The sequence below is a fragment of the Varroa jacobsoni genome, unplaced genomic scaffold, assembly GCF_002532875.2.
Source record: "Varroa jacobsoni isolate VJ856 unplaced genomic scaffold, vjacob_1.0 scaffold_705, whole genome shotgun sequence".
Lineage (NCBI taxonomy): Eukaryota > Metazoa > Arthropoda > Arachnida > Mesostigmata > Varroidae > Varroa > Varroa jacobsoni.
Genome location: NW_019213607.1, coordinates 63,030 through 89,293, shown reverse-complemented (window position 1 = coordinate 89,293; position 26,264 = coordinate 63,030). Strand labels below are relative to the sequence as shown.

Below are 26,264 nucleotides of genomic sequence, written 5' to 3'. Positions count from 1 at the left end.
TATATATATATAAGAACAGTCACAATTACTTGTCAATAGTTTATCTCATACATTTCTGCAGCCCTTATGCACATGATTCTTAGTAGCCGCTGCCGTATACATACTCGTTATGCATTCGTCTATGGGAGCTGCCAGAAAAAAAGCAGCTGTTCAATAGCAAGAGCAACACCATAGTATATCTTCAGCTATTCCCAAGGCTGCGCACACATCTGAAGCGCGCAATTAGGAATAGATTAATATTCTGTCCTTAAAAAAAAAGGGTATTTATCCTACAAGCAGCCTCGGCCCAGACACCAGGTCGAAGAGGTCGGCCAGAATCGCGTCAAATGATTCTTCTTTAAAATGAGTAGGCAGATGCTCTTTTAGCCAACAAATGTTGGCCATGGATCTTCTCCCAACTAAAAGACCCTTTTGTTTCACACAAAGGATATAACCTTTGCGTAATCGAGGACCATCTGTGTGCAGATCTTTATCGTCATCAGTGTACGACAAAAGTTTCAATCACACTTGGCACATCGATCGTACTCATTCGCTTCGCAAAACACGATTCCATCTATCTACCTTGTGTGATTAGAAGATTCCCACTAATACAGGCTTCTAGATTAAGGAAAAGAAACAATTTCCACACTATTTTGTATCACCCCTAGCACTAATAATAGGTCTCAACCTTCGAAGAAGACGAATGGCACCAACAAAGAGAAGGTCTCGCCTGCCTAACCCCTAGATAACCCCTAGATCTTTGATGAACTGTACACAGATAGGCGGATAAGTTGAACTACTACTTTCAAGCAGTGTTATAGTATTCATTCGGTCACAATGAACAATGCGCATCGCTTCGTGACGAACATACACTGAGCTAGAGTTTCGATGAGAAAGTGATCACACCAATCCATTCTACTCACGCTGATCACGTGACACAGACCTATTCCCTTGTCTGATTGAGAAACGATACGTTTTATTATCTACTCGTTGCTGTCCATCTAGAGCTGCGTCCTCCTACAACCGATATATAATAGTTCATATTTTCTAGGGCGCTCGCGTTAGTCTTTGTGAGAAAAAATCGAGAGACGACAGTATAGGGAGAAAGAGATGAAACAACGACCAATCGAGTATTGATTTCCGATCTTTATCACAAATTGAAGACATCTGCTTTTGAGGACTTCAAACTTCGACCAGACCCTGACCTTCTAAAGCAGTCTTTATGACTCTTACGTTTATCTGCTTTCCGCGAAACCAGTTAGGGTATGAAGTAGTGTTTCTTATCTTATTGTCCACATTGGGATGGCAAAATATCAGGGTTTTACCATAAAGAGACGATATCATTCGGACGGCCAGTGTCATAAAAGATCATTTGAGGGCGAACCTAGCTATTGTATGAGATGTTCATTACGGCATGAAGGTAGCAAGCTTGGTAATTATTTAAGATCTGTGATGTTCACAAGCTTTGAACGAAACTACAAAGTGATTAACTTGAAGGTAAAGCAATACAAATACTTGTGCTATCAAATACAGTGAGTGATACTGTATTTCTATATAAGCCCCATAGCCAAATGTACCGTTACCCATTTGTACCGTTAAAAAGCCTCCTTCTCAATAAATCGGTTCACATTCTCGTTACTGGCTAGAAACATTTAAGAAAAATATTACTAAAGACGATACATATTGCTACATTAGTTCAGTGTATAGTTCATACAACACAAAAAAAAAATTGTTCTATCGGACCTGAAACAATGATCTTCCAATAAATATCAATAAATCAAATTTTTTCATTCTTCAGTGACTGTATAGAGAGCATTGGCCTTTGGCGATTGCTAGTGCCTCTGTGACATCGGTCAAACTGTTATAATCTGTGAAGATTCAAACGTCGTAAGGTTTTCTTCGATTGTATCTTCACAAAAGCTACTTATGCTGTTGGCAAACGTTGCTTACGAATGACGAAAGCAATAGAGTTAAACAATACATATCTGTCGGTACTTGGCAGTTGATATAAATATTGAAATTATACTACACATCGGTCTCTGCCCTGCAAGTGGGAGGTCATAAGGCCACTCTAAATGTATTGTACAACCAAAACGAAATCTACGCTGTTCCGGCTACAATAGGGATTGAAGCGATATTCGGGAGTGTATCTTCATCGTAAACAACGCAGGTTTCAGTCTACTTCAAGTAAGAAAAACTGCAAGGTGCCATGGAACCAACATCATTTCTGTCAATAAAAAGCATCCGATAGCATCAATTTCAGAAGTATGGTGCAAGAAGGAGTTGCGCACATCCTTGAATTCGATGCACGTAAATCGCTGGGTTGTAAGACTTCATGTTACTCGGTCTTTTCCTAAAAATTGGAGAATCTATTCGTAGCGCTCCCCTAAATTTACTTATATCACATGCCTAATTACGGCTGTGGCATATTTCGAACGACCAGGATCCTCAGCTGCTGCAGTACGTTTGATACCTTACCATATACAGAGATGCCCGGATTTATTACAGGCGACTTCATACCGCCAGAAGTTCGATTTTCCTTGAATAGTTCCAAAGCGGCAAGTTTGTGTATAAACAATGGACCTTTTCAGCTTTTTTATTCAATCTATCGGACCACTAAGCACATCTAGTCCTTACGGCGATTCGCGAGTTTGTAAGTAACCGGAAAGCTATGGATGCACAGCGTGTATTCTGATCGCATGGCAAAGCCGCCTATTTTATCACAGTTCAAACTGTGAAACACGAGATTGTTTTCAAATGTTTTTTGCTTTTCTGTTTTTTGGTTTCTACTTGGGAGGCATCTTTTCTTCTTTTTTTTTTTTACTTGCCAAATTTTAAGATGCAAGTTCAGTGTTTGGGCCTCTTACAACTTCCTTGGATGGATAAGATATTCTTTTAAAGTTCCGATTCCTATTTGTGTTACTCCAGCGGTAGTAAGCTGCTGTACTTTATACAAGGCTTCGACATACACGTAACGTAAAGTATATTTTTTCGGGCATGTACGTGCGTTGCAAAGGTGGTAATAACATGGCTTTGAACGCCCACGCTCGTGCGCCTCCAGCTCCTCTTTCCGATGATCGATCCAACGAAAGCCTTGATAAAAGGCTTCATCTGGCATCATCAAATTCTGGCAAAATCTGAACTTTCATTTAGGAATATCCAACCGTTCTTCCGCGACGCTAACAAAAGCTTCAAAGAAAAACGGGACGTACTCGTTTTAATAGGCTATGATAAAGTACTTGTAGAGGGTGTAAGAACGGCATTTGGATACTTTTATCGGTTCTTGTAATCCATCTGTAACATAAAAAAAAATAACATAAAAAAGACTTCTAGGTCTTCCCTTCGTTTCAAGAGTTCCGACTCAGTCTACCATGTTGGTTATACAGTAAAGTTCAGAAGCCTAAAAACATTTTATTCAATGTTACGGCCGATAGTATATGATCTTAGTTCAATAAGCCTTCAACGCTGCTCTGAGTTACATCGCTACGGCCCATATTTGCCCTCTATCTAGAGAGTACGGATCCAGCTACATTCGAAATGTCCATAATTAACCTCGTTTTGAAAAAGGAAATGAAGGGAGAAACAACAGTTGGACACTTCAGGGAGACATCGCAGTCTTCAAGAAATTCGTTGTCGACCATCTTCCAAATCACCGGTCAAGTACCGATTGCAATACAAGGAACAACATGGTTTGTCGAGGGAACATTCGATCGCTTAATTAAGGGAATCCACGGTTCAACTCATTTAGTAAAAGAGACCCAACGAGAAAAATGCAATCCCAATTCGTAAGGCGTCTACTACGAACATACGGTGTAACAAATGATATTAAGCAGCGACAGCGGAACATAAAACCAATACGATTTCATAGCCTATATCACGTTCATTGAGGTAGTTGTCATTGGGCATTAATTATAGATTGTTCTACCAATATTTCTACCTTTTGACAGGGATATGTTTAATCGATTGATTTAGCTAGGTAGGATTCGTTTTCCCGTGACAATAAAATGCGTATTTCGAGGATCCATTGGTTCATTTTCTTCAGTTACAGCATCGCCGTGGATGTGCTTAATCTTTGATGTAGCAATGACCTCCCTAGAAGCCATTGATTTGTTGGTAGATAACTTCTAGTAACGATTCCTTGAACACCAAATTTACTTTAGCTTCCAGTTATACCTATGGACATTTCTGGTCAGAACATCAACCTGTTTCTAATTGACTGCCGCAAGCTATTTTAGCGTTGGTTTCCTCTCAAATCTTTCAAACAAAATAGAACAAATAGTTGTACACAAATACTCGTTTATAGAGGCTTTGAAGAATGATCTTCAATGATTCAGCCAGGCCGCACGACATGTCTTAAGGCTTGCCCGTTCCTAAAGCCTTATTAAACGTACAAATATTGGATTTCCTTAAAGCACATTCAAAAGCGTACCTGTTATCCTATAACTGAGCGATTAACTGTAGTGTAGATGCGAGCAAACTCGTGAATGAAATCAATACGAATTTTCTTGCAAAGACTCACTCAAACGAACTGTGTAAGGGCACACAATAACTTTGCTATACGTCTTCTCAGTAAAACTTACGTTATATGATATTATCTATGACACAAGTTAATGCGTGTGGATGAGCCTACTATATTGTATTATTGTCCACTGCAAAAATGACATTCAGACACACTATGGCTAAACGTAAGAGTCCTCTAGACTCTTATTAGCGAAATTGCTTCTAACCTTTTCCAATATATCAATGCAGCTAAAGGCTGTGTCCTCTAGGCTTTGCCGGATTGCATTGTGCCGGAATCAAGGCGAAATAGAGCGGAGAATTAAAGTAAGAAAGACGATCTGACGGGTCACTATCGGCCACGAGGCGGGTGGCCCGAAGCAGAATCAGACAACAAAATTGGAGCTTTTCGTACTTACATCGCCGCTATCGAAGAACCTCCTGTGGCGCTTCCCTCCGGGCTTAGAATCCAACAACGTCCTTCTCTTTAACGAGTTAGTTCTGATCTCTAACCAGCTTTATCATATCCGGCTAGAGGAAGACTGAGTTCCGGAGGCAAAATGATATTAGGCAGACCAAAGCTTTCCACATCCCTGTGATCTTGCTGCATTTTGACACTAGCGATATCCTTTGTATAGAAAAAAGAACATTTGTTGTTATTAAACAGTTGAAGAAGCCTTTTTTAAATGGTAAAGAAGAAAAATCAGCTGCTCTTTAATTCTGTTTGGATACAGACGGGGAGTACAATACCTTCTCTATAGTAAAATCGATCCTAGAATCCGTAAAGATGTCTTCATCCAGCTTATTGCTCCGATGTAATATAGAGGCGCTTTTATGACATCAACAAGTTACCGGAGAGCAATACGTACACACATATATAGCACGCTCTAAACAACAGGCACTGGTACTACTAAACGCTTAATCAACAAATGCCTGAATACCCCGCTCAAGAGGTTGGTTTGGTCTTACTTATAGCTACATTGTGGTTGCATTATATTTCGTGTGTTGAGCATAACTTTTTTACGCATATATTCTATACGAATATATTAAATTTTTTTTTACGAGAATTTCCTATCATCAGGAAAATCAGCCTAACTAACTTTAGCTTTTGTAATGTTCCTTAATAAGGCTTATGACAGTGTATGACTAACTACTGCTACAGAATGATGGTTATGCCTACGTTTTTATAGGCATCGCTCATTGCCTTGGTTGCAGGACACTCGACAGGAAATAGATGTAAGTAGGCTACTTCATAGCTATTCGAGGCCCATTGACTGCTACATTTCCCGGTGCTTATGAAATCGAGGAGCAACTCACTACGCTCTCAGTCTGCTCTTTTTCGACGGGTACGAACTTAGCAGATCTAACACAACATTACTAGGCGATCAATGAAGCGTCTCGCAGTTGGAGAAACCTTATGCCATAATCTGGTCTATCGGTTTGCCCTGATTACGATGTTAAGTAGGACCAAGATCCTGCTGGATGAGCAGCAGGGGACCTGTTCGGAATAGGACAAGATAAACATGGCGAGGCAGCTCGGAGTAGTCATAGTAGTCGGATGCCGAGGTAGAGAAGAGAGGGGCTTCTGTCACGTGGTTCATGCTCAATGCGATTTCGAATAAATAGATAATTCAACTTATTTTCTTGGCTGTTTTTTGCTCACTTTTTTAGGTGGGCACACGTGTCTCAAGCAAAGACATCGTTAATACGTATAACATTTTGATTCTTCTGTACCCTATAGAATCTGTTTGTAGCAAATGCTGTTCCCTTAATTCCATCTGGCTTACCTGGTCCATGTATTTGAGCAACGTAACTTTGCGGTACATTAATAACACAAGTCTGAACGTACGCAGTGGATATGGCGTGCCAGATATAAACAGATAGTATTACTGTAGTCGGATCTATTTTGGTGAAAAAAAATACGTGTATAAAAATTTTGAATAAAAAATAACAAGTATCTGTTTCATAGGACAGATTTCTTAAACTTTCAGACTAGGTCAGCGTTGTCTCTACAGTCATTTTAGAAACACAGGAAAAGTACCTGTTGCAGGTAAACGTGATTCTGCAGTGTGGTCAGAAGGTTTCAATCTATAGGAAATGCGTATAGAATGAAATCGGCGCTATAGGACTATTAGTGTTAATATTAGATGTAGATTTTTCACAATACTGTGTATGAACCACTGATCCTGCGCGCCGTTGCAGATCAGGGTAGCAATAGGGCGTAGGTGCAGCTCGAAGTCTGCAGTCTACCAACAGTTTAGTTTATCTAAGTTACTTAGTTCGGTTTCTAAACCGGCGCAGAGAGAGAGAGACAATCGTTAAGGCCGCCACGGTAATAAATAATTTCCCATTCTACCACTACTTTTACTGCCGTGCGCAATGTTACTTCATGGTAGTGGATAGAAACCCACGAACAACCAGGGAAGAAGAAGGCATAAGGTCTGACGTCAGAGATGTATGACCCGATTCGGATCAGTAAATTGTTGGGCGGAAAGAACAGACAGTTGCGAGAACATAATTATGGCTAGAATCCAACGATGGGAACCTAGGGCTGTAGAGGGTGATGTCAGAGCGTCTGCCACATCTATAAACGATCAGCAGCAGCAACAATAGCGACCATCGTCGTACAACGACCCCAATCTGTCGGGTGACTGGCTGAACAAGGAGGCAAAAGATAAACCACAAAGCCCCACCATGACCATTACTAACTTCCTAAATGTCTGATATATACATATATATATATATATATATGATAGATATATGTAATTGTATTATAGTCGCTACTGCAAGAATATACAACTTAGTTGTCATTACCATTATTTCGACAATTTTTTGCGCTTTTCTGCATAGGTGTAAGTTTTCCAGAATATTGCGTATGTATAGGGTCATACGATCGATCGAATTGTCTTCGATCATCCTGAGATCACATATTTTGTTATTATTGTACTCTGAAAAATGTTAATATTGAAAAAGGCACATACTGTACAGAACTATTTGTTGGGGATGTTAGGGAACCTAAAGCATGTTGCACTATGAAATAGATCTACGCTTAGAATTGTCAACTGAGCTTTTTTCATTGCCGAAAAACGTGCATCTATCGATAGAGATTATCAAAGCTTAGCTAGTACAATAGCCGTCATCCATGCCCAGCGTGACACCTATCTAGTATAATATCTTAATAACGGCGATATGTTCGTTCGTTCGTCTTGTTCTTGTCCGCTCCTTTCTTCGTCACTGACCTCAACAAAGGGCAGACCTCGTCGCCAAGGGCCTCATCTATCACTCGGTTACTTCCTTGGTCCTACTTTATATCTGTCAGTGCGCACAGAGGCGGTCGCCAACAAATGACCAGTGAAGGCCCACTGTCTTGAAGCTTAAGTATATCGACCATGATGTAGATGAATACTGTGACAAAGCTTACTTAGAGTTCTTTTGTAGCCGAATTTAGCGACGACCATAGGCTGTGAGATGAATTGATCTGTAGGAAGATCTGTATCATCGTCAACAATCTTTGTTTCCTTCATCAAGCCTTTTTCAACCATTTTTCTCTACCCTTCAAAAACAGAGCGTTCCTGTGCTGGCATGAAAAGGGACTACCTTCGAGCGGACCGGACATCGTAGAATCCGCAGTGCTAACAGCCATGCATGTAATTCCGAGCAGTGCAGGAAGTTCGTTAAAATCTAGTTCTATGGTCTAGATCTATGGGACAGTCCTATGGTTAGTTGGTGTAATCGGAGCGCAGGCAACGGTCAGTGGTAGGCAAATAGGGAGGGGGAGAAAAATGGAGGGTAGGTGTGAGAGAGTGTGGAGATGGGAAGCTGGGAAAACGTCTCATATGAGCTAAATAGGGACAGAGGCGCAAAAAGGGGATGGGGCTAGCGAAAAGCGTGACCACAGAGGTAACGAGTGACAGCATCTTAGATTTAACGGAGCACAATGAGCCAATGAGCTCTGCCTTGCCTGACTTCAGTGCTCCGCTTAGCCGACCTAACGGTAATGTCAGGGCGAGACCACTTACGGGGAGTGGCAGCTAGGCGGGCTATATTAGCAGGCGACAGTTTTAGATAAGGCTCAATGTATGGGGTGCGTTTGCAATGCTTGTAATGTGTCATCTTAGGCTATAATATAAATGGCGTTTGAGATAGGGCCCTAACCCGACCGGATAAAGCCGGTCAAGTCTAGAAACTGCTTGCTGTTGGACTGGCTGGCCTCGGCGGTTTCCCTCATAGCTTTTCTTCCGGCAGAGCGTTGGACGCACAAATCGCAGAGTTAAACAAAAGCAGACGGCAGCTAGTCAGCAATTAAAGAGCGATGTTGGCCTAGCTAGCAATGCGGGTGAAAAATAGAGGCAGGGAATCTCACAGCTGCCTGTTACTGCTGCTGCTGCTGCTAGTACTGCTCCGTCGGTAGACACTAGTGGAAAAACTTGTGGAAACTGGCCTCTGTCACTCTCTCTATTTTGCTTTCCGTCTCCTTTGTTTCACCGTCATTGCAGCCGTTGCGAACCTCATGGCGGCCATGAGACGGGAACTGCCGCACAGCTCGCCAGCTATTGCTTGCCTCGAGTCACTATTTCGATGCTTCATTAAGCCGCCACAAACCGTCGCGTCGGGGTTTCTCGGCATCATGAACCCGACTAGTGAATAGAAAGCCAGAGCCACAGAACAATATGCCCTGACTATGACTACGAATTGGTACGGCCAGCGGTCGTGGCGTAATGCATGTAGTGGAATCGCATGTGTCTCTCCTCGACGACAAACGTAGTATTAGGCTAATTAGCCCTAGTTTTAAATGGTACGATTTCGATAGGTTGGCTTTTTAGCCGGCTAGTCAGCGTCAATGACGCTGATGTTACCAGTTTAACTTACCATTTTGATTAGCGGTGACGACCATGCACGTCTGGTTGCATAGGGAACGATGGGTTGAGTATGCTCTAAGCAACTGATAAAGCGGGTTGAGATTAGTTGAAAGCATTTAATATGGACGTATACTCTACTCAAGCTACAACAGAAGATGGAACGGAAAAAACTTTCCGCAGTCTATGTGTTTATTTCAATAGGGTCTATGACGCTTTTTTGAAGATTCAGGCGCTTGTCACGCGCTGCTTTATTTTCGACGGGAGACATCACCGCTACATGGGCGTACTCCATAGAGATATATAAATATACACTTAGCCATGAACGTATTCGTAAAGCTAGCTCTCCAGAGAATCCACTGACCGTTCACACTTCATCATATTTTTTAATTGGTATAGTAAAATTTGGAAAACCCAAATTATATTGGTCTATACGTTCCTATCATTGTCGCAGTTGTTTTATTTGCAAGTATTACAAATACCTCCTCTTTTTTTTAACCAAACCGTGAATATAATAGGGTGGTGATAACTGTACCGTCAATATACTGTTTCTAGCCTTAGCCAATACATATTGCACCTTTACCATTCGCTACTCTATAACACAAAGGTATGCTAAATTATATAGCACTATACAATATGAGACTGTAAAGATGATTCATTAACAGGGCGGCGTTGAGGTCTTCTTGTAGTACTTGGACAGAGATATACGGACAAACATAGCAGTCAAATGAGAACAAAAGTACGACTCACCTATTGCTGCTAGGCATCGCTACAAGGCCTCAGAGCATATCGTTAGCCGGCGAATTTGTGTCGGACGGACCGTAGCGGTCACCCTCCCTCACTTGACAAGCCATCGCTTGGTATTGCGGGTAACTACCATCTCGGCCTGAATAGCCTATCTGGATGAACGTGCGTCCTGCAATTACCAGAAGTACATATAGCTGGGAAAAGATTACATGGGAAAACAACTCGGGACTGGCGCCGAGGCACAAATTTGCCTTACGCACATCTATCATATATACGTAAAGTGTATTTGTTATTAGAGTAAGCATTGCTATAGCAGGAGAAAGAAGATCTAATCATCTAACCCTGTGCCCTCTAGTAAATTACTTTCCGCATCACCGTCACATTATCAATAAGCGAATCAATCAAGTGCTCTGTACCTGACTGCGAGACTTTTAAACTACACCTATATCCCATAATATACAACATCAGCACTCATCTACAAACTAAGCAATGCCTTACATTCTCAGAAGAGAAGCTAAGATGTTCTGAGTTTAATATTTATAAGTCGGCTGGGCCTGGGCCTGAGTCTATTGTTTTAATCCAGCCACTGACGAGAGCAGAATATCTTAGAAAGTAATACGGGATGCCCCCAGCATAAACAATTTTCACAAATCTGTATCTAGTATCGTTGTCCATAAATAGAAAGTAAACATATGTTTACATCTTTTGAAGGGCTGGCTTTTCTTGGTTCCTATATGGCTACTGTCGTTCTGTGACGCAGCCATAAATCAATAGTATCATTTTTCCATTTCTATTACATTTCCAACTGATCTACCCCAGAATTCTTTCTATCTTTGAACACATTATTTTTGTGTAGCTTTCTGATGCTTGTGCTTCTTATTCTTCAAGTCCCTTTTCCGTTCTTCGACAGATTCGGCGCTTTTCAATCTATCCCGTTTTCCACCTTATATCTCTGATATACTACTGGCCTAGCACTGTTTTGCCACTGCTGTTGATACATTGTGTCCGTATCGATGCGCCTCGTTGTGTCAACTCCGCCTGTCGCTTGCATAAAATGCGCATATGCACCTTTGCTATGACGATCATGACGGGTAGCCCACCCCAGTACAAGCACTCTTCAAACAAGCTCCCGGCCAAACCTCGTTTGCCTTCAACCCTTCGATGTGTACTCGCCTCCTGTGCATTTCCAAAACGTTCCTGACCGTTTCTCTTTCTTAGTCTTCCGAGAATTTCACATGTTTGATGCCTTTGTGTACCCAAGAAACGGGAAAAAACAGCAGCAGGAACCCCAGTGGCTGTACTCTGATGGTAGTGATCTCAAATCTACTAGTGCTGCGATATATAAGAGTATAACGGAGATATGACTGTAGTAGTCGTCTGGCATAGTTGATGTTACTGTCGCCTGTAGGCGAGCAGGGGGGACACATCACTATCAAGCGACTCTCAAAGTTTCCAGCTCTACAATGATGACGGTGGCAGGTTCTTTGCGTTGGTGAGGCTTGTAACAGTGGCGGCCGTCGAAGCTGGCATTCAAGTGAAGATTTTGCAACCTAGAGCCTTCTTCCTGAACTTGTCACATCTGGCAGCTGCGTCTCTCTCTCTCTCGCGCGCGTGCGTTTTTTACAACAGTACGTTGCCCCTGACAACGTTGATTCTCCTTCACTGAATCACCTTTTTTTTCTCAATATCTACATAATACGAGTGAGGTAAAAGATTATCGATGGGCGAAGCCGCAAAACCCTGCGCAGATGGCCGCAGAACCCGTTCGAGAATTTGTATTTGTTCTGTCTGCGTATGCAAGTGAGACGATGAAAGGAAGCACGCATAGCGCCATGAGATCCTTATTCCACTTTCCCCAGTCCTGTACTGGCTAATAGATTCGCAATGAAATGTGGTCTGTTCTTTTCGCCCTGTGTACAGCAGACGCCCAGACGGCATAGCTGTAAAGGCTGTGTGATATGAACATCAAAACGAAGAAAAACAGACACGCAAGCGGTTGTTCGACGTCACGGTAGAGAAGTTGCCGGAAAGTTAAGCGATAAGTGCTTCAAAAACTGCCTAAAAGCGGCATCTAGAAACTTCGCTAATATCTCTAGCGGATGATCATCATTTTCAGCATCTCCATTAAGTCCGCTATTGATAAACATCAACAGACAGACCCAAAGACGAGCTGAATTTATAGGCCGATTCAGAAATAGGTGTGTTGGCGTCGAATTAAAAATTTCGAGGATTAATTTCATACGTGCCTAGAGTAATTTTGTACAAAAATGAGACTAATTAAATACTACTAGTTAAATAGTGATCAGTTGTATAGAACATCAGTGTATTGATCGCTGTAGATTTATATAGTTCTTAACCACAACTTGTACACACCGAGTCTATATAAGACGTGCACGATACCCACAATAGCAACAGAAGCTTCAAAAGAAGTTCAAAAAAGACAACTTCCTACACTGTTTACATCCTTATCGCAGACGAATTGTTCACACAAATATTTATATAAACAGGGTCTGGGTTAAGACTAATCTACGCTCGTGATATTCAATATACTGTGCGAAATATACTATGCAAACCTATTCCCTTCCTAACCTTCATTTTGAAAATTACGATTGAGATTTTTTTTGCTTTCTCATAAATATTGCCTATTGCGCTTTCAGTGTGGCGAGGTATCTGTCAAGTTAGATAAATTTCAGTCTCACGTATAGACAGCTGTACCTACGTTCGTTAAAATAGAGGTTATCGTGTACAGAGATTATGCTAAGGGTGTTCAGCTTTGATATCCTGAAAGATTAAGAAGGCACAGTTAAATTTTATTGTCTGACAACACTCATACCCAAAACGGCCACTGTTCTACTTTGTTGTCTTCAAAGGATTTCTCATAGGAGTATCCTCAAAGAAGAACCACTGCATATTTCACATGTAATTATCGATATACAAACTTGATTCATACATGAACTGACAAAAGACCCTAGTCGTTTGCAGTTTTTTTCTAGGCTTGTTAACATCAGTGACCTCACCATGCTGAAATTATTACTTTTTTGCAAATATAAATTTCCATTAATAGCTTCTCTCATAAGAGAATTTATGTTGATGTACGAATGGCTGGAACAGTTTCTCATTCCGTCACTCCAGGCAAAGCTGTTGCTAAATGGAGGTAAGCCTCCATACCAACTCTGGAAATGGATCCGCGCTGTTTAATAAAGTTCCTGAGACGCACCAAATGGCAGAACTTACAGATACGATATGTTACGCAAATATGGAAAAAGGTCTTTGCACATACTATACATTGGAGTGCGCTCGCCTAACCTACTACAGTGACTCTACGCAGATTACTACCGTTGGAGATACATCTGTGTATCTAATCAACCATCTCAGCTCTGATCCTAATGCATAATCTAATAGCCTGTCTACGCACGAATAACGACTGAAGACAGTGGCACCAGCAGCAAGAGCCGCACCGTATTAAGGCCGTTAAAAGGCCTAACCCCAAAGTGAAACACAAAACAAGAGAATGAGGACTCCTTTATCCATCTCCTATCTCACCATTCTTACTGTGTCCCAGATCTGTGTCTCGGTTCTTGGCAGCGACGGAAGCAGCTGCGACGGCGCTGGAAACAGTCGAAGTGTCTATGAAAATGAAGGTTGCCTTCCCAATACGACGACAATGAAGGCGGTACGGTAAGACACAATACAGGGCATTCGTAGGGTGCAGCAAGCGATCAATTGTCTCTAGAATATCCGAGACCCGCAGTGCTGTATTTGCCAGCATGGTGTTGTCGATGCCAGCAACTCAGGTAATGCCCTTGCTGCTGCTGCCGCCCTGTCTTGCCTGCGACGGCACAATTTCATTGGCTGCTATTCGCCTGCCGCGAACGGAGTCTAGGGGCTCGGTGAAGGAAGACGTTATAAATTGTTAGGGGTGGTCTTGGGGCCTGGTAAGCTGAAAGGACCACAAGCGCAAGGCAGTATTGTCCAAATCACAGAGACGCGACACGTCGAAGAACAGTTGAGCAGGATGGTGCGTCGTCTGTTTTTGTCTATATTTGTATATGAGCAACACTGGTCGAATGCGTGTTGAATGCACGCTGTCTTTCACCGTCTGCGTTCGAGACTACTGCGACGGTGGCACCACCGTCGTCGTCGTCGTTTTCCTTTTTTTTTTTTATTTCGCTGTTCCCTGTACGCCCTGTACGGCGACTGCTGCTGCTACCCAGTGAATAATGAGGTCGTCCGCCTACTCTCGTTTTCCCTTTTTCCCCCAACGGTCCCATAGACCCATAGCTTGGCTTAACACACCAGCCGCATTGGTCACGGGGACGGGGGCTGATCTGCTCAGAGGCGCCCCTCGGAGGCGTAACTCATACCCATCAGTGCGTCCCATTCTGCTGCAACGGACACGGCACCGCAGCTCCACTATGACCCCTAGAAGAAACACCAGTGTCACTAGCTAGGCCCTGAGAGGTGTCGGCTGTTGCAACAAAAACAATCGGCCAATATTGGATTCCTATTTGCTGCCGCTCCTGCACGCTGTATTCCATAAAGGAGTGTCGCCGACAGCAGCGGCAGCGAAGGCAGCAAAAAAGGGTTCATCACAGGATAGTTTGCCGGGGACTGGTCGTCGACGGCTGAGAGCCGCTGTTTCCCCGTGCAAGATCGACTAGTTTTATGATCTTTGGCCCTAGGCAGTGTACACCCACAATGCTATATACTGATAGGTATATATATGTTGCAGTACGGGACACCGCGAGCGAACAAGATTGTATGAGCGTCGTCGTCGTTCACAGTTCACAGTTTGCTTCCCTCGTCTACTCTTCATGTTGCTCCAAGACGACGATCGCGGGGAGTGCTCTACTGTCACAGCTAGTGACCGATATCGGTCGTTAGGTCATGTTGCTTGAACTAATACTCGCCTCTTCCGGCCCAGAATGCTGCGAAATACAACTGGGCAACGCCTACCCCCACCTCACCCCGCCCTTCCATTCAAAAAACGAACATGTGGTTTATATATATTGTAGGTAATGTTAACTAAACCTACTTATCTGATGCCGCTGTTGCCAGTATCAGGATTCGATCAAATGTGCTCCTAACCGATCTTAGGACTGTGTTAAGCGTTTCCGCCAAGCAACATTCGTCTCACATCAATGTCTTGTTGAGAATATCTTTATCATTATGAGGACTGTTATTATTAACTAGATGGTCAGTGCATCGATTTCGAAAAATACGGGTACAAAACGTTTTGAAATATCGTTGATTGAATCAACGTTACGGATATACTCAATTACTTAACTTCTATATTTCGCTCACGACCTGTTGTAGTACATAACCTGATATATGGTTCGCCCTTGCAGGATGAACAAGAAGCCTTTCACCAATATCCTATGTATTTTAGCCTTTTTTCACTGAAAAAACACCTTCTAGTAACAGTTTTATATTTTTCTTATTTTAAACAATACACGTACAAGTGACGTAGTCTGAGTTCGGTTTTTGTTTAGCTTCGCACTGATTTAGCTTTATTGAAGTACTGTTATGTGTTTGATTAATTAACATTAGGCTTAAAAAGCTGAAGCTAGATCAAGGCATACGTCCTCGCTCAGGATGAGTACACACGTAAGACTTGAAGCGGCGCTTTCCCTGTTCGCCATCAAAGAGACTCAGCTACTCAAGCTTGGCTTACGTTGTTATTTAGATACACAAAAAATGACTAAACCCATCAGTATTGCTCATATCGTATTAGTTTTGCTTTTTTTTTTTTAGCAGCAAGAAAAGGAAGCAGAAACAAACTTGAAAGCGTAAAGTTAGATGAAGATTCAGATCGTTTCAGTCTATAACGGTTTCCATCACCTGCTAAAAGCCTTACGACCTCTAGCAGATATATAAACGTCTGAATATTTGAAGCGGGACATTTACGGATTTATAGCACAACCGCTTAGCCCATATGGATCTTTGTGGACATCTTTGGCAACGACTCGTCAAAAGCTGAAAAATTTTATCACTGTTGTCATCTTCGGTTTACCGTAGCGTTATCTTCAATCGCATTATTAATAGTGGCCCATGTGGCCAACAATAAATTGAAAATATTAAATTTCCGTTTTGATCCTCTTTAATACGTGACTGCATAAACGAGTGCTGAGTCTCTGTTGCCGATACAGATCATCCAACTGCTCCTAAGCTGACGCGTTTCAACAGTCTTCATAGGACCTAACATCATTCCGTCGCAAAATTTAGTTTGTTGCGTATTGATATGCCCCTTTATACCCCCAGCCCACCGCACTTCGTTCCTATCAGCACCTGTGAGCACTCGTCAGTGTATACCCGAACTTGTAAATTTCTTCTTAATCATCTTAGCTTATCGCATAAAACTAGCCCACGCCTTACGGCTACCACAACGACTGGTTTTGGTAGCACGATTTTTTTTGATAGCATATGGAGATTACGAAGCAGATGCGTTTTAGCTTGACAGCAGACTATAGCTAAAACTAAGTTCTCTAGCTAAGTTCTCCAGGTATCTTCGTTCAAAGGACGATCCGATCAGAGCGCTATGCAGGCTTGCTGCAAACTCCTACACGTTCAGTGGACAACAATTACTAATGAATACTTACGTCCAGAGAATATTGCGGCCATTATGATACACATTTAGAGATAAGCATGTAGCATATTTTCACATTAGCTGTTCCTATCGTGTGCCGACGACAAAAAATAGGCATTATGTTGGCCAAATGACGTGGAGGCAGACAGTAGGCACGTGTAGTCTGTTTTGTCCTTGCGTGACAGACTTCTCGTTCACACCTTTCTGTTACAGAATACGTCAAAACGTATCGTCGTCGTAATAAGCGCTGTCTGCCGCCGTGGCAGCCATTTAGTGCAACATACGTTTCGTACAAACTATCATTTGAGCCCTATGAAGCACCACAGGTCAGAGTGCTTATGTGTATATGATCAATCAATTAAACATGTTATAACTATATTTATAACGACTGCGTGCCTTTGTAATAATCTATTTAATAGTGATTCGATTGTTCCTACTTTCTAGCAGATCTTGACCATGTGTTTCGGACAAAGCTATAAAATTTTGGTGTTTTTTTGTCGCTGATTTGGCCGAAACAAAGCTATTGATGTCTGCCGGTGCTTAGATTATACTCAAGTAAATTACTATTTAGCCTAAAATGGGTGACAGTAATTGCGCACGTCTACAGAATGTTAAATTAACTTGGAACAAAGCTATTAGGATCATTGGCGCCCGGAGCGGGTTGCTCCCGTGTGCTGATTCAATGCTAAGGATTTACAGCATCGACGTGATCAGGTTCTTACGGCCATTAAAACTTCAAAACCCATATAAAACAGTTGCTATTACGGCTAAATCATTCAGTTTACGAAAGAGATCCTCGACGCGAACCTTCAAAATAGCCTTCTCCGTTGAAGTCTTGTTTTATCAGCGAAACAAACTTTAAGGACGAATGGAAAGCTGAAATCAGGGATGATTGACGTATTGACCTGATTTTCTTTAGCATACTTCTGTATTAAGGATTGGCGTGGCATAGTAGCTACGGGAAGAAGTCGCCACGGTAAAATCAAAATCTCATGCTACCAAGACCTTGGTCCGTGTCGGTTAATGCGTGATAATGATATGTAACAAAATACGGCCATATAAAATAAGGAAACATTTGCCCACGTTTATGTGCTTTAAGTATCTAATTATCCGAGTAGCCGGCAAAACACGTGCCACATACGAATAATAGTTAAGAGTAGACTTAGCCGTCCGATACGACAGATTGAATCTATCCTATATTATTCGGCTACAAATAATAATAAGATCAAGGATCGTTGCCCAGTAATGCTTGTCCCGGGCTTATGGGTATCTGAATAGGCTTGCTTACCTCGGACCGAACGAATCCTTTAATAGCTAAACCTCCATTATTATTAATCTCAATATAGGAATCCATCTTGCCCAAATATACCAGAGCGTTGATCAACCTCTCGTCATGTGTTATTGACTGTACCTCTATTTGATTGCTGCTCAAATGGGCATAATAAATACACAAGTATAATCATATTCTTCTATGTTCTACTAATCTAATGTAGGCATGTAAGAGCTGGCAGGGCTATATGAAACGGGAACTACATACGGCAGAATGAGGTGGGGCTATATGAACCACTGTACTTCGAGCGCAAATGAAGCTCGAAAAACTATTGATGCTATTTTGCAAAAAAAAAATCCGAAAAACTCAATGGTTTCAAAGCACAAGTCAGAGTTTAGGTACCTGTATACGCAAATATATGCCCAGCGGAACTAAAACTTGCTATTTGTATTACATATCGTTGTTATCAGTAACGTGCTATCATAAAGTTGCTTTTGAAAGAGGTCTTGGTGACCTTATCGTGCGGACAAAACAGTATTGTCAAAGTACGGGCATTATTAAGAGTAGTCATGTTCATAGATCAAAATTTATACCGGAATCATGCATAATCACGTTAGCTATACAGGCTTCGATACAACTACATGGACTTTGAAGAATCATGCCCAGATTGGCATTGTTTCATGGGCCCAGGCTATTCAAAAGTCTGCTGCATACTGCACAGCAGAACATAATTTTACACCTGTCTCCTAACTTGGCAATGAATTTTTATGAAGCATCGACTTTTCTAAGCATAGACACATCCCCTTTTAAGAAGACAAGCATTTTCTCTCTACTTGTGTTAAATAACTGACTTAATCATTAATGAACTATACGGCCTCACGTTGGCCCGTACAGCCCCCATGTTGAGGGGCTATACAGACCGACGACATAGCTGTCTTCAATGGGTATTTGCCATTCGGCCGTATAATACGGGAGCCTTTGACGGATATAATGGAAAATTGTTTGTCTTGCCCGTAACACTGCTTGTTTTGAACGATAGTGTTTTTCTGTTTGCCCACATAGCGCAGCCCCCCTTCATACAAGGCATGTAAGAATAAATTAAACGTAAAATTTCACGTTGATTGAAATTGAATGATAAAAGTAATGGTCTATGCAGCGTTGTACGGAACAGTGCAAGCACAACTCGACTATTGCCTATTAATATTCTAGATTTGAGTCGATTTGCGCCACGTAATAGGCTATTGGACCTTTTCGGGTTATTAGCGAAGGGCCTAAAATCAAAGTGGTCAAGCCTACAATACAGTGTAGCCGCCTTAAAGAAACAGTTCCCTTTCTTTTTTTTTTCCTCTTATTTCGAACAATCATCTTAGCTTTTATCGTCTGCCAAGAACAAGGTAAATGATCGGCAAGACGGAACCAATAAAGATCATCGGATATTGAAAGCATGATTGCCATGTATGAATAAAAACAATTAGTCTTCATTAATATACTTAGTTTAACAAGATGTCAAAGCTGGAATTTTTCTACTTAATTAAATATTCTTCTAGCGTGCCACGTACAGCCACAGCCTAACTCTATGCGAAATAATCGATTTGAAAAGATGGAAGCTGATTCTCTCCGACCCAAGGGCAGCTAAGTAGAAGATGCAGAATTCGAAATAAGGCTTTAGTGGATTTAGACGAGCCGCGGATACACACTTGCCAAAGGACATATATGCACTCTGCACAATTTAGTAGGTCTATTCATTATAGAGCTTCTACCGATTTAGATCACCTCATGCATGCTCCCAACAGAGGAGAACGACCCTAAATATAGCGATGATGTCCACTGCGTTTAACCAACCAGTAAAGTATTAGAAAGTGCACGGCCCCTTGTTAATTGTATTGTATTGTATTGGATTAGACTAGCATTAGTAGCAGCTATTCAGGCACAGAAGGTTTCTATGAACGGCACATCGGCCGGCCTGATATGTTAGACAAATTCATTTTACAAACATTAGTCGACCTGGTCGTCTCACCTCTGCGACGTTGCCTGGAATTATCGAGTTACGAGTGGAAGCTGAACAGTGTACAGGCACACAGTTACATCTAACTGACCCTACGAAACTCGTGTTTTCAAGCTGAAAATAAATCCCAAAGCAGGTCAACAGGTAAGATACTATATTTCGTCGCCACTGATTGTGCTTTACCGGATCGCCTAATCACAATGGACCGCACGACGTAACAAAATTTCAATTGCCAGCCTATAAAAAGCCTTGCAGTCCCTGTTAGCAAGTATCTAAGTTTGCATAGTGGACAAACGCGCCTACTAATATGCTACTCTCTACGATGGCCCCAAATTTGCCGCTGTGAATTCTTACTTTACTATCTGTACCCTTACTCCTTTGGGGCTGCTAGAAACTAGCGCCGTCCAGAGACATTAACTTTGCCTCGGAGCATCTGTATTATGTGCATACGGACCAATATGTCCTGCTGCTTTTTTAGTCAGCAGTAGCAGCATCGACGTCACGGCAGCCAACGACGCACTCATAGAAGCATCGGTGGCAGCTACAGCGACGATAGATGCTGTGCCCAGGCTCCCCAGCATTGGCCTTATTTTCTACAGGATACTATAGTCATAGCAACGGTTTAGCAGCAGCGACAGCAGCCATTACAATGGCCACAGCAGCACGAGCAGCGTTTGACCCATACAGGCTATCCGCTAGTTCGTAGGTAGTACCGTCCGGCGTCGTAGCTAACAAAAGATACTGCCAACTCAGCGGGGCCCATATATCATTGTCACTCTGGTCGAGTAAGGTTGAGGCATAATACATCCAGTTCATCTGAACGTATCCTGTCTTATACAAGCCGACTGGCACAGCACCAGGCCCGTAGACACCCGGACGTAACACCGATGTCAAAACGACGCATATATATATATATATATACACATACGGTTACACGAACGCACGAAGGATAGCTTCTCATATATATTTCCATTATAGTACGAAGTAACGACGCCGCACCAAAGTCACCTTCGTGTAAAAGTGGTACTTTCCGTTAGTTAGAGGATCGAACTGACTGCACATGATCGAGGCGATACGACGTTTTGGTACGGAGACATCTCCTGAAAAGTCATTGTCTTCTACGCATCAATCCTATGATTGCGTAAATGATGTAAGCTCGGCTGGCAGCAGCATCGAATGGAAGAATAGTATGTGGGTCACTAAATCGCGTTAGGTGAAGCAAGTTGTACCCCGATCACTCTGTGATCCGATCAGCGACTGATCAGAAAAGCTTACTATCATCACGTGACTGTTTTTTATAGGTATTTATGCATATTTTAAACTTTGAAGAAGCACAACGATCGCATGGATGGAATTTCATATCGCTGCTAATTAGCATCAAGTACCCACCTTCGTACTATCGTCGGGTCATTCATGTAAATAGTCCTCGATGGGAACCTCCGGCAGTGAGAATAGAGACACAGTATGATCGATTCATGCACAATTTGTCCTCCAGTACCTGTTTTGTTTTATTACCTACTTTAAAAGGCTATTCAACATCAGGTGAGACCTGTAGAGGTAAATCTACCTATGACTATTTTCTGACTGTCAGCTGGTCCCAAATGAACTATAAAAAAGAACGATACGTAGGTCGACATCGATTTCAGTTGGCACTGTTCGGCTATGAAACACATATAGGCTTGTCTTTGGCCGTAGTTGCCATTGATCATGAACGGCCAAAACGTTCACGCACCCGAAAGATGCTAGTAAGAGCGGAACTCGGTCGTTTAGTTAGAAACAATTATCATCTCTGGCTTCAAACTTTCACATGCGACACTAAAATACAATGCATAGTAAAGGAGGTTCTATACGATATAAATCGCTTCTTCAATACTTCGTATCCGCACACCTCGATAATGTTTCTTGTCGCTGTCGGCGTTAGCGAAATCACTATCCGCATCGTTGTCGTTGTCCCGGTTTCTCATGGCTCCTTTGAATCGTCCTATTTCTGTACCTAAGAGTCAAATTTCCTTCCTTCCTTCCCACACAATTTCGCACGCTAGAGAAAGGATATTTATATAGCCCTCCACTGATGCTGCACTTTCTGGCCAAAGCCTCCAGCAAAAGCTTTGACCAGCTAGATATACATCGTCTCCTGACACACAGCGGCCCGCACGCTGAACGGCGAATGCGACGCCAAAGCGGCAGCGACCAGCGTTAAGGTAGGAGAAGGGACAGGGCGTTTTTTTTGTGGATGTAAATTGATCCGTTTGTGTGTTTGTCGAGCTCAGGGCTGACTCGTAATTCGGTGCCTCCCATTTACCCGGCCAGCTAGCGTCCCGCCTAGCAGTTCGGTCCTTCCATTGTTCAGCGATCGAAGGCAAAACGCAGCCTGTACTGCTGTTCTACACCCCCACACCCTACACACGCACATTCAAATTTTTCCCAACCACATGAATGGGCCCCTGCTGAACCTGAATCTTGCACCATGCGATTTGTGCTAACTATCGCGGCAAAAAGGAGAGCGCTCAAGCTTCCTTAGCTACTTGACCATTTTCAATATGTGCATACCCAACGTGTTGAACGCTCAACGCTCAACATTCAACATTGAACCGAATATAAATCTTGAAATCATCGAACCGTAAGGCGCGGCACCAAAACGCCAGTGAGGACGGAATTTAAAGGCGTTTTATGCTAAGCTGCCCGTTGACTGGGCAGTCGGGCGGCCAATTGTCGCCGTGTAGATCCGTCGACGGACGTGAGCTAGGATCTTATCAGATGTCGTTGAGATTGTCATATGTTCTCCTAAAATTCAAATCATCGCTCGTAGTTCGCCTTTATCCGCCACCCTTCGTGTCCACATCGAGGGCACGCTTTCAAAATCGGAAAAGAGAGGAAAGACAATAGGCCCGGCCTCAGGTTAAAGTCGACTCACCCAGGAGCTTTGTCCAGGACTCATTAGCTTTTCGCTTTAGAAATCGAATCAGCTTTACCATATTTAATGGACAATAGAGGCGGTTCGCAACACGGATTGTTGTGGTGTGGTTTAGACAAGTATATAACCTACGTACGTAAGGCTAGAAGTTCGAATCCCAACAGTGAGCTTAAATATATAAACCAGCTAACTTATCTCGCTTGTGGTCGATCCCGATGCATTATATATATACATATGATGTGAAAAAACTTCCAGGACCAGTACAGATGAGACACTACAAAAGTCTACTAGGCCTGTTTCATATTATTAGATCGACCAAGTAATCTATTCAGGTTTCCTTAAATTTTTCCCCACATTGCTAAAGACCATAACGTACACAAGTGGCGTACATCACTGGTGTACACTCCTGGAAGCAGGCGCATCATGTATCGCCTGTTTGCTTCTTACTGTCGATTTGCCATTTTCTGTCGGCCTAAAAGCGAAGACGACCCGTTTCTATATCAGCTAAAACATCGCTCCTTTCAGCATCTAAGGCGCAGATCTCACATAGGGTTTCCCGTTTGGGTGCCACTTGCGGTGCCTATAACGCACAAAGAAAACGAATTTTTGTAGTCAGAGGTTTATGTACGAGCCGAGTATCTGACGAAGGACATTTTGCTTCCGAATATTGCGTTAGAACTTCAGACGAGTGTGACCTGGACCAGCTTTTCCGGCACGAAAGGGCTGGACGAATCTACAACGTCATTCTACAACGATTCCCAGAAACACTGTAACACAACTATTTCTGTCTAGACTTAACAAAAGGTTAGCGGGTATAGCACTGAAAGGCCCCTTGTTGTACCGAATTGCAAAAAATACCGCACATATCTTGCGTTTTACCGCTCAAACCATTCTACAGCATAAATGATACATTTGTTTGATCACGTGTAAGTGAGTAGAATGATAATTTCAGTTTGATCATTCATCATCTGATCTACGCAGATGCATCTAAGACTGAGGATAAGTGGAAATATTCTTGGCTATAGCGGTCAGGACCACACTGATACCTCGGTATTTAAATATTGCCCTTAATCGACGATCCTGTAAACAAGATCCTACAGGAGGAAACTACAGAGACTCGCGTACATTTTAAACCAATTATAAATTAGCACGTAGTATTTAGACAGGTTTTATTGTCTATTATAACTCGAATTGGACCTGCGACGTTCTTGCAAGCAAAAAACTGTATACGAGCGTACCATTTGTATTCAAAATACACTTGGCATGTCGAAGTAAAAATGAAATCAATAGAATTATGCATTGCAAGTCTCCTGTGTGAAATCACGACGTATACATATATAAAAGGCCATACCCTTTTCTAATATGTGATAGTTGCCTGTCGAACCGTTCACTTGTCCACTTAATGCGTTTTTTTGCGAGCTTTCTCGCGCTTTCCCGAAGAACACGAGGCGCCTGAGGTTAGGATTTCTACTAAGCGAGCTTGAATTAGCCGGGCTGCTGCCGCTAGATCTCGAAGCTAGTATGGAGTGCATGGTTGGCTTACGTACATTATACCTGATATAGTCCGCTCTTGGATAAAAAAGATATGAACGGCCTTTTACTACTGCACTGCTGGCCGGCCTTTGCAAGGCGCTAGCTATCGCAGCAGCAGCTCCGTAGAGTACAACCTGACCTTCAATGCCGCTACATTCTTCTTACCAAAAACGCGGCTCTACATTTTTGCGCGTAAGGCCGCACTCATCTAGCGGCCTCTAACACTCCCCTTGGGTGGAGTAAATGGAGAATCTCCCGTTTCTTTCCCGAACGACAAAGGTCTGAACATTGTTGCCGCAGTTGGCAGAGTCTGGCCAGCCGGGCATTACACGTCCCACCAATACTACTCGACGGACGGAGCTAGTGACGGCGCAGGCGACAGGGTGCCCGTGTGCGATTATCATTTATGAAGCTCAGCTTTACAGCTGTTGGTTAGTTGTACTGGCCAGACTGACGCTTACATATAAGGATATATCCAAAACAAACACTAGTCGGCTGCAGCTTTATTTGTTCGTGATAATCCCGCTGCTCGCTTATGGTAGGAAAACATCGGTCCCCACCCCCTAGACAGTTCCGCGCGTCGATTTCAAATGGCGATTTGTTTCACAATCGGATAGACTGGCCGCGTAGAATTGGTTATTTTGGTAATCTTAGAACGTTGAATGAATTTTAAACTTAAGTTTTCGAGAAAATTCAAAATGATTACCCATCTCGTAATTAGTCCTCGTATTGATAGACTAAAATTAGTGACTTTAAGGGAAACATCTATGACTAATAATAGCTTACAACTGCTACTTATTTATTTAGTCGCCTTTATTTGCGATTCTATAGCGTTCTAGCCGCACAGAGTTGATCAAAATTGTGTATCTCAAGAGTTCTCTGAGTAAGCACGAGGACACATATATATATATATATATATATATATATATATATATATATATATATACGTATATAAACTTTGCCTAGATAAACTTGACACATGAGTCTCGTTGAAGGTATCCCAAAGGATCTTGACTCAAATATATGCGTGGGCAAGCCGCCAGCTAAAATTTTAAATCCTTATAACATATCGCAGTAGGCACGCAGTCGTGTTAAGCGTGGATGCTTGTTAAGGCCGGGAATCCAGTCTAGTTAATATTAATGCGATTAAATGGAGGCGCTGGAGGTACTGCGAGGCGACTGGTTAGGTGATCGAAACATTTTATTTGCGTAAGGCTTTGAACTAGGTCGAGCACGAGGTGTGAGCCGGCATGGCCTTTTAAAAATTTGATACTCAATCTGTCGGACGGATGTACAGATAGATGCAGTTGAGCATCATGATTTATTATTGTATATGTAAAAAAATTTTATCACAAATACACACATATAGCGGAAGTTACAGGCTAATTCAGGCCTACGCGACCCACGATTGATCGGATAGAAAATAACTTCAAAACGGATGGCACCGCTCAGGACGCTCATGGGCAACGTTCCGGAAGACCGAAAGCATCACCAGATATTGCCGGCCGAGAATAAGAACTGTAAGATTATCGTAAAACGTCCTGAAATCCGCTTGGCATCAGCGTTGATTGACATAATTACACCTTTTGCGAATCTTGCGCAGGGATAACGACTAAATTTATCAGGAGTTACGACGTGGTACAGTATTTCAGGCCACTCTTTTTCGATAGAACAGTGACTGATGGTAACTGCTTGAATTTACTGCCAGAATCGGCTTTACGACACACTCATTTGGACCTCCGTGAATTTAATTTCCGAAAGGATGGAAAATCTGCACGCTATTACCGTAATGTAAGAGCCAAACATATAAATTAAACAAAGAAGTCCTATACTTTATGCCCCCTGTCCGTTTCCCAGGCGTGCGCCGATAGACTTTT

General features: G+C 42.4%; 1 long non-coding RNA gene across 3 annotated transcripts in view; it reads right to left on the bottom strand.

The window, feature by feature from the left end:
* LOC147753148 (uncharacterized) overlaps positions 1 to 26,264 on the bottom strand; it is a 53,307-nt gene that overhangs the window by 14,078 nt on the left and 12,965 nt on the right. For 2 of the 3 annotated variants that reach the window (XR_015312057.1, XR_015312059.1), the window contains exons 3-5: positions 10,083 to 10,248; positions 9,346 to 9,418; positions 4,896 to 5,104 (exon numbers count right to left, since the gene is read on the bottom strand). This is a non-coding gene — a long non-coding RNA (uncharacterized LOC147753148). Of the gene's footprint in view, positions 1 to 2,340; positions 3,274 to 4,895; positions 5,105 to 9,345; positions 9,419 to 10,082; positions 10,249 to 26,264 lie in introns of those variants that run through there. The other variant, XR_015312058.1, reaches the window with a different exon arrangement.